The sequence below is a fragment of the Triturus cristatus genome, chromosome 9, assembly GCF_964204655.1.
Source record: "Triturus cristatus chromosome 9, aTriCri1.1, whole genome shotgun sequence".
Lineage (NCBI taxonomy): Eukaryota > Metazoa > Chordata > Amphibia > Caudata > Salamandridae > Triturus > Triturus cristatus.
The window spans coordinates 496,068,125-496,075,275 of record NC_140592.1 but is presented as its reverse complement, the minus strand read 5'-3'; positions in this window follow the sequence as shown (position 1 = coordinate 496,075,275).

The window sequence follows — 7,151 nt, the reverse complement described above, 5'->3', positions numbered from 1 at the left end:
GCCATGAAGTTGGTCTTCTAAATTTGAGTTCCATCCTCATAGCTTTGCGGAATTGTAGAAACCTTTTCACTAAAATGTATAGGCCTGAAGGTGTCTTTGAGATGAGGAGGGTATCAACCACAAATAGCAGAGTTGAAACTTTTCTTCCACCTACTTTGGGCGCTTCGCTGTCTGGGATGTCTAAATAGTTTACTAGATTGTTTATGTAGAATGAGAACAGAGTGGGGCTAAAATATCTATTTGGACCAAAATACAATTATCGACAGAGAAAAAAAGTTACTCTTTTAAGCAGCTGCTATATTCTTAGTGCTAAAACATCAGTCACACGGTCTGCCTTTTTTCAGCATAACACCATCCCAGCCGTTATATCGTTTTCATTTTTAAACTGAAAGTAGAGGACTGACATCAAAGGAACTAGAAGGGTTAGTGAATGAGGACTTATTGAAACAGGAGCTCATTTTTGGCTGCAAGCTATTTGAGTCTATGGACACCACTGCCAGGTGGCTGTGTTGTAGAAATAAGTTCTGCATGAAGAATTACCAGCTTACAATTCCTTTCTTTAGGGACATTTAAAGCTGAGTTTCACTAGATGATGTTTTACTTAGAAGGCAATCCCATCCTCCTTTTCATATCTAAAGGCCAATCGTGTTCCCATATGAACCAGAAGATATGCCTTCCATTTTGCACATGTCCTTGTCTTTGTGTTTGAAAAGCCCTTGAACTCTCCTTTGACTGTACATAGACCCAAAGATGCTAAACGACACTTTTTGTGACCTGTGATTGCCCATCCTCAGACAAATAGGCATCAACAGTTCCCATGATCTTGTTTTTCCTGGAATGTTGGGCAGTATCTGGATAATTTCTTCTGAAGACATCCATGTACCATCGGACAGGGCCACGTCCACGTCTCTGGTTTTCCACCTTTATCCCTTATGTATCATCCTGAAAGCAACCACAGTGGATATTATGTGTGCTCTCAGGAAGGGTTATGCTCTGAATGTCTTCTTCCATAGGGATACTCAGCTTGCCCTAGCCTCCTCAAGAATACCTTTGATGAACGATGAGCAACTCGAGCTGTCACCATACATCAGAATTAAGGTTGTGTGTTGTAATATTCCAACTGTAGTCGAGCAAAGTGGACTGGAGAAAGTGCTGGCTGATGAGTGGAGTGACCCATCTGTTGGTCCTTTGCTCCACTTCTTTGAAGTATCCATTGCTGCCCCCCTGTCTGTACTCCGTCAAGTGTGGTGAAGGGTTAGCCTGGAGAGTTGAAGGCCAGACACTGGCTTCCTTATATGGCTCCCCTTTCTAATGAAATGTTTGCATTGTAGAAATTCTCCAGACGCCTTACACGAGGACAGTGGTGACGTGATAGCCCACAAAACAGTATGAAATCTTGGGGTCAATGAACAAGCTTTAACGAAACCTAAATGTAAAAGTGTGTATCAACCTCTCAGATCTGAACCAAACGACTAAACCTCACAGTATAACGCTGTGGGCATATCCCTTTACAGGACGAATTCCCTCACTCACCATAGGTGACATGCTTCATCATATGGGAATCTCCTCCCTGAGGAAAACCTAGTTCCTCAGGGGGCTACAACCTCCTCTCTACGAGGAAGGAGCTCAGGGATGTTTTTGTTTATACGCCTAAATGGAATTTACTAAATCCACAGATGATGAGTAAATTATATATCTGAGGAAGGACGCGATAGCCCTAGCATGTGGAGGGAAAAGGAACCGACCACTAAAGTAACCCGGTCATGTGAATGATGTGTCATTTTGCACATGTGTTTTGGATTTTCTTTAATAAATGTATTTTTGCAACACGTGTACTTTTGGTTTATGCCGCTATCTGGTGTTGGAGCGAACTAATGTGAATGTGTGCGTTTGTGTAGAAGAAAATGTGTGGTGTGCATGTTTGCGTGTGTGTGTGTGTATTTTGTGCCGTGCCTGTCTTTTCTCTTGTCTGTGACTGCCTTTGCCACTGAGCTTATACATTTTACCTTGTGCCTGTTCTAGGTTTTCCATTGTGTATTACAGGCGCTCCCTTTTGTCTACATATTTCCTTTACCTTGTGTGCGCGTGCTCTCGTTGTTGACTTGAAGCATACATTAATACCGATACAGTTAAGGAAGTGAATGGAAACTTCATTTACATTAAAAGAATGTAGCTCTGTGTTGTGTATGTGACTTCCCTAGGGTAACTTTGATTATTTCCCCTCGGGATGTAAGATCCTCCTTTTGTTTTGCTCACAGCCTTACAGCTGTAAGTAGCAGCAAGTAATTCTAAAGGCAATATCAAAGAACAGCATTTGTTTATAAAAATGTACATTTTAGATCCAAATTATCATAAAAACAGAATTACAATGATACATTGTTTACCATTCTTCAATCGGTTTGTCGCTCTGTTGGGATGGGGGTGTCCCCTGAAAGGTAAACAGGTAGGTATACCAGGCCTGAGTGCTCAATACATGTGTTGTGGCATCATGACTTTAACTTTTAGCACTGGCAGCATGCTAATTTAGCATGTGTGCAGAGGTCTGAGACTGCCCCTAGCAATGCAAGGCTTAGTACCTGTTTAGTGACCGGGAAGGGCATACCAAGCATACCCTTTGAGTCTAAGAGGACTAAGGTCCCTGTCTTAGGTTTGCCATGTAGAGCAACGGTGAAGCTTTCTGTGCTGCATGATTTCATACAAGTGAACAGACCTTTTTGTCTTTGTCGGTGAATATGTGGCCTATTGGCCCTTCTCATATAAAGTCCAGCAGTTATGTGAATACCCAAAGCCTTGCGTTGCAATCTTGTGTGAATGTTGAGTGCATATGTAGTATGATTTTAAGCAAAATTTTGTTGTATTAGAACTTTGTGTATAAGATTCTGAGTACAGAAACCAGTGGGATCCATGTTGGATGCCTCTGGTTTACCATGGCACAAGATAGAGGGTGAGGAGAGCTTCCCTGTGCAGTGGAAGCGTATTGCCTGCATCCCTGTTGTTGCAGGGTGGAAACCCAGATACTCAAGTGAGGAGGGTCTAGACAAGGGTACCTTGCGAAAATCCATTAAGTCTTTATTAGCAAGGGGCTACTGATTAGTTTTTCTTGAGCACAGCCATTGTTAGGGGTGAGACGTAGGACTGTAGTTTCTGTTGTGCAAATGTAGGAAGTTTCTAGGGCAGGTCTGCCCTTTTGTCTCACCATAATACATTCTTCAGATAGGCTGATGATAGACAGGTGTAGAAACCTCACACTTCATGTTGGCTATGTTGTGGGTGTTCCAGTTTGGAGACAGCCCCAGAGCTACCCACTCTGAGAAGCACCACTTGTTAGAATTTAGCAATGTATGTGCTTACATGGATTGATTTTACGTTATGTTATGTTAGCATTTAGAAGGCTATGATTAGCAGTAACTGCTGGCCCTAAAATGTACCCCATAGAGCCACCTTCATAATACAAGCTTAGGTTAGCATTTGTGGCTCCATTTTTTATTTTGTAGGCCATGTGAGGTGGTGACTTATTCAAGCTCTTCCATCTGTATTTCTTGCCTCAGCAAAAGACTGTGTTCAGCTTTTTTTTCCCTTTTTTATTCAAGGTTGTATTTCGACTCACTAATGAATAGGCCACTCTGCCTCTGCATGCCTATCCTTCTTCGTAGCCCTGCTCCCACATTAGGAGGAGCCAGGCTCCGCAAGGCAACCTTGAGATAGTGATAGCGTGTACCTACCGTGCAGGTGTTAGCCCATCCTTCTGTGCCTTCTTTGTTCATTTACAGCTCAAGCCGGTAACTTTCCTTTGGGGGCGTGGTTGGGGGTTGCCAGAAGAATTAATATGCGTTACCAAGTGTTGGGGAACCAGTCCCTTCGACAGTCATCTCCGGGTGCTGATCAAATTTAGCTGCGCTGCAATATATTTTACTAATAAATTATTGTTTGTATTCTCTGCTGTCGGACCGACTCTTCACTTGTTTGGAAGGCTAAGAGGTGGTCGTAAGTGACCCGGGTGGCCCTAATCGGGTCACTTCCTTCACACTTTACACATAGGATTTGTCTAGAGAACAGCCTGAGAAGGACACTCGAAAGGGGTAATCCCAAACTGGTCCTAAAGCTTGAGACAATGGATCCCCTGTCTCAAAAATGAGTAAAACCATAGGACCCAAACCCCCTGCTTGTTCCAGTTCCTCTTGATCAATGAAGCAAGTGTTCTGAAAAGCACTACAAGAGCTGGTGTGTAGCCAAGCTGTGGTTGCCTGGTATCCAGTCTCCCACCGGTGAAAGGGCATAGCCTGTTGTGTCCACTTTCTGTTGGAGGAACTGAGGGTCTCTGCCTAATGCCTAGAAGACTTATTTGATGATGAAAGAGGGAAAGATTCAGCCTTGCAAGAGTCTCTCAAGAAAGAGAAGCCCAGTGTATTGCTGGCCCGAGGAGCACCAAAAGAAGGTAAACTAACTGAGGGAAGCCAACAGAGACAGGATTTCCTGCAAGAACCACAAAAGTCCATGTAGATGTGTGCATTGGCCTGTGGCAGGCTACGTCTACCTTGCCGTATTGGGCCAGGGCGAGTCTGCATCTGCCTGGCCCTGTGTATCAGCCCAGAAGCTGGCTACGACTGCCAGGACTCCTTTGCCCCCTCTATACCAGTACAATATGCTCCCCTTCAGAAGCACCCTCCAGTCCTCTGCTCCAGCCCAGTACTTACCTGCAAGTGCAACTGACTACCCTCTCCCGCTACCGCCCCTACTTCCGGCCTGCATCAGAGCACTATCTGCAGACCTAGCGAGGTATCTAGGCCCCTCCATACAAGCAAAGCTTGCAACACAGCAGCATCTTATGCTCCCCTCCCCCAGCCCAGCAGTACCTTCACCCCAGCCACCCCATACATACACGCTTAACTCTTAACGCCAGCATTTCCTTCACCATGGTAACCCCTTATATCCCTCTTGGATCCAGCACTAACCTAAGCGCACCCCCCCACACACACACACGTACACACCACACACCCCACCATCCCACTCACCATTCCCAGCCACTCCGCTCTAACACTACTTCACCATGACAAGCTCATACACGACCCTGCCCCTCCAACTCAGCACTACCTTTTTTGCAGTTTTTATGGGGCGTGAACACGGCCCACCGGCATTGAAGGGCTTTACATGTGCACCAGTTTCATTACGCGTGGTCAGATTACTTTTCTAACGCACGGGGGTCATATTATCAAGGAACGGCGATAACATTATCGCCGCTAAAGCGGCGATAATGGGCTTGATAATATGCCCTTGTGAATTCCCTTAGAAGCCCAGGTTCACACCAGAACTTGGGCTTCTATGGGAATTCACAAAGGCTTATCAAGCCCAGCCGCTAAAGCAGTGATAATGTTATGGCTGTCCCTTGATAATATGGCCCAGGGAGATTAAGGGGCATATGTATCAAGCCCTTTTCCCGTTCGCAAACGGGACTATTCTCAGCATCGGCCCGTTTGCGAACGGGAAAAGGCCTTTTGGGATGTATCATTCCAAAAGGGCATCGCAAATTAGAGAATCGCAAATTTGCGATTCTCTATTTTGCGTTTGCATTTAAGGAATTGCAAATTGCGATTCCTTAAATGCGATGTAACAAGCACCCAAGTTGTGCGATTTCTCCTTAAGAAATCGCAAATTACCACCAACTTCAAGTTGGTGGTAATTTGCGATTTCTTTGAAAGATGCACTTTTTGGCATTTTTCAAAGTGCCATGTGGCGCACATACATGCCCTTAGGGCATGTATGTGCGCCACATGCGCACACATGCTCATTTCAGGGGTGCATCAGGGTGTCTTTATGACACCCTTGCACCCTTGAAATTATTCTCAATTTGCGATTCTCTAATTGCGAATCGCTAATTGAGAATGTCTTCCCATTCATTCCTATGGGCCTCCTGGCCCATAGGAATGAATGGGAAGGTATTCCTTAATTGCGATTCGCAATTTGCTAATCGCAATTAAGGAATGCCAAGGAATCGCTAACAATTTGCAAACTTATACTTACATCTCGTTTGCGATTCCCAAATAGCGATTCTCAAAAAATCGCTATTTGAGAATCGCAAATAGAGAATTTGATACATATGCCCCTAAGTGATATGCTCAGAATCACAGAATGTTTGAGCGGACGCTGGGACTTGAACCTGGTTTCCCAGTTCCAAAGTCAGCAGCTATTGTAACACCAACCCCTTCACCGACGCCATCCCGTACACCCATCCCTGACTCGTCAGAGCCGCACTACCTCTGCCTTTGCAGCTCCTCCATTGCCTCGCTACTCAGCCGCTCGCACACTCACCCTTTCCCCGAGCCCCCTTTCCAACTCGCTTCCACAGTCGCCGGCAGCCGCCCTCGCGTTTCCCGCACTCTCAGTCCTGGCACTGGCTGCAGTCCCGCAGCCTGCCTTCACCTGTCCCCACCCTGCTACAGCACTACGTGAACACCAGTAGCCACCCTGTGGAAAGGGGGCTCAGTGAAGCGCTCAAGAACGGCCAGTCGGAAATATTAAGCGCTATATGCAAACAAATACGTTTTCCATGATTGCCAACACTCTAGCATTCCTCCTACAGGTTGCATTTCCTTCAAACCAACACTGCCTGCATCCCAGGACACTCAGCACAACTCCGCAAGCATCCAAACGTCACCGTCCGCCCTAGTCTGATACTGTCAGTCCAGCAGGCGCTCTATACTCATTAGTTCTATCGTTCCAGCAATCACGGGCGCCCGGAAGCAGAGATCAGATCCCCCATTCCATTACACCCAGTCACCCCCCCCCCCCCCCCCACCGGGTATCACCTTTGCAGATATCGCCTTGTGAGCAAGGCCCGGTTGCCCTTCAGCCCATAGTTACTGACCTACCGCCCGACAGGTAAGAAGGACTCGATCGAATGGACTTGGAAAGAACGCGCCAGTCAGGGTGAGAGCCCCCAGCCTCTTCCTACCCGTCAGGCAGTAACCCGATACTGACATCCCTGCAAGGGAGGGTCTCGGAGGGAGGGTGCCCTCTCTGCCATGCAGATTCCATGTCAGTAACTTAGTTTCCAGGGCTGTAATATCTCACAGACACCCTCCATCCTTCTATGTGCTGGGGGTGGCTCGGTCCATGGACCTGTCATTGGAAGTGGTCCAATTGAGGGGAGGCGC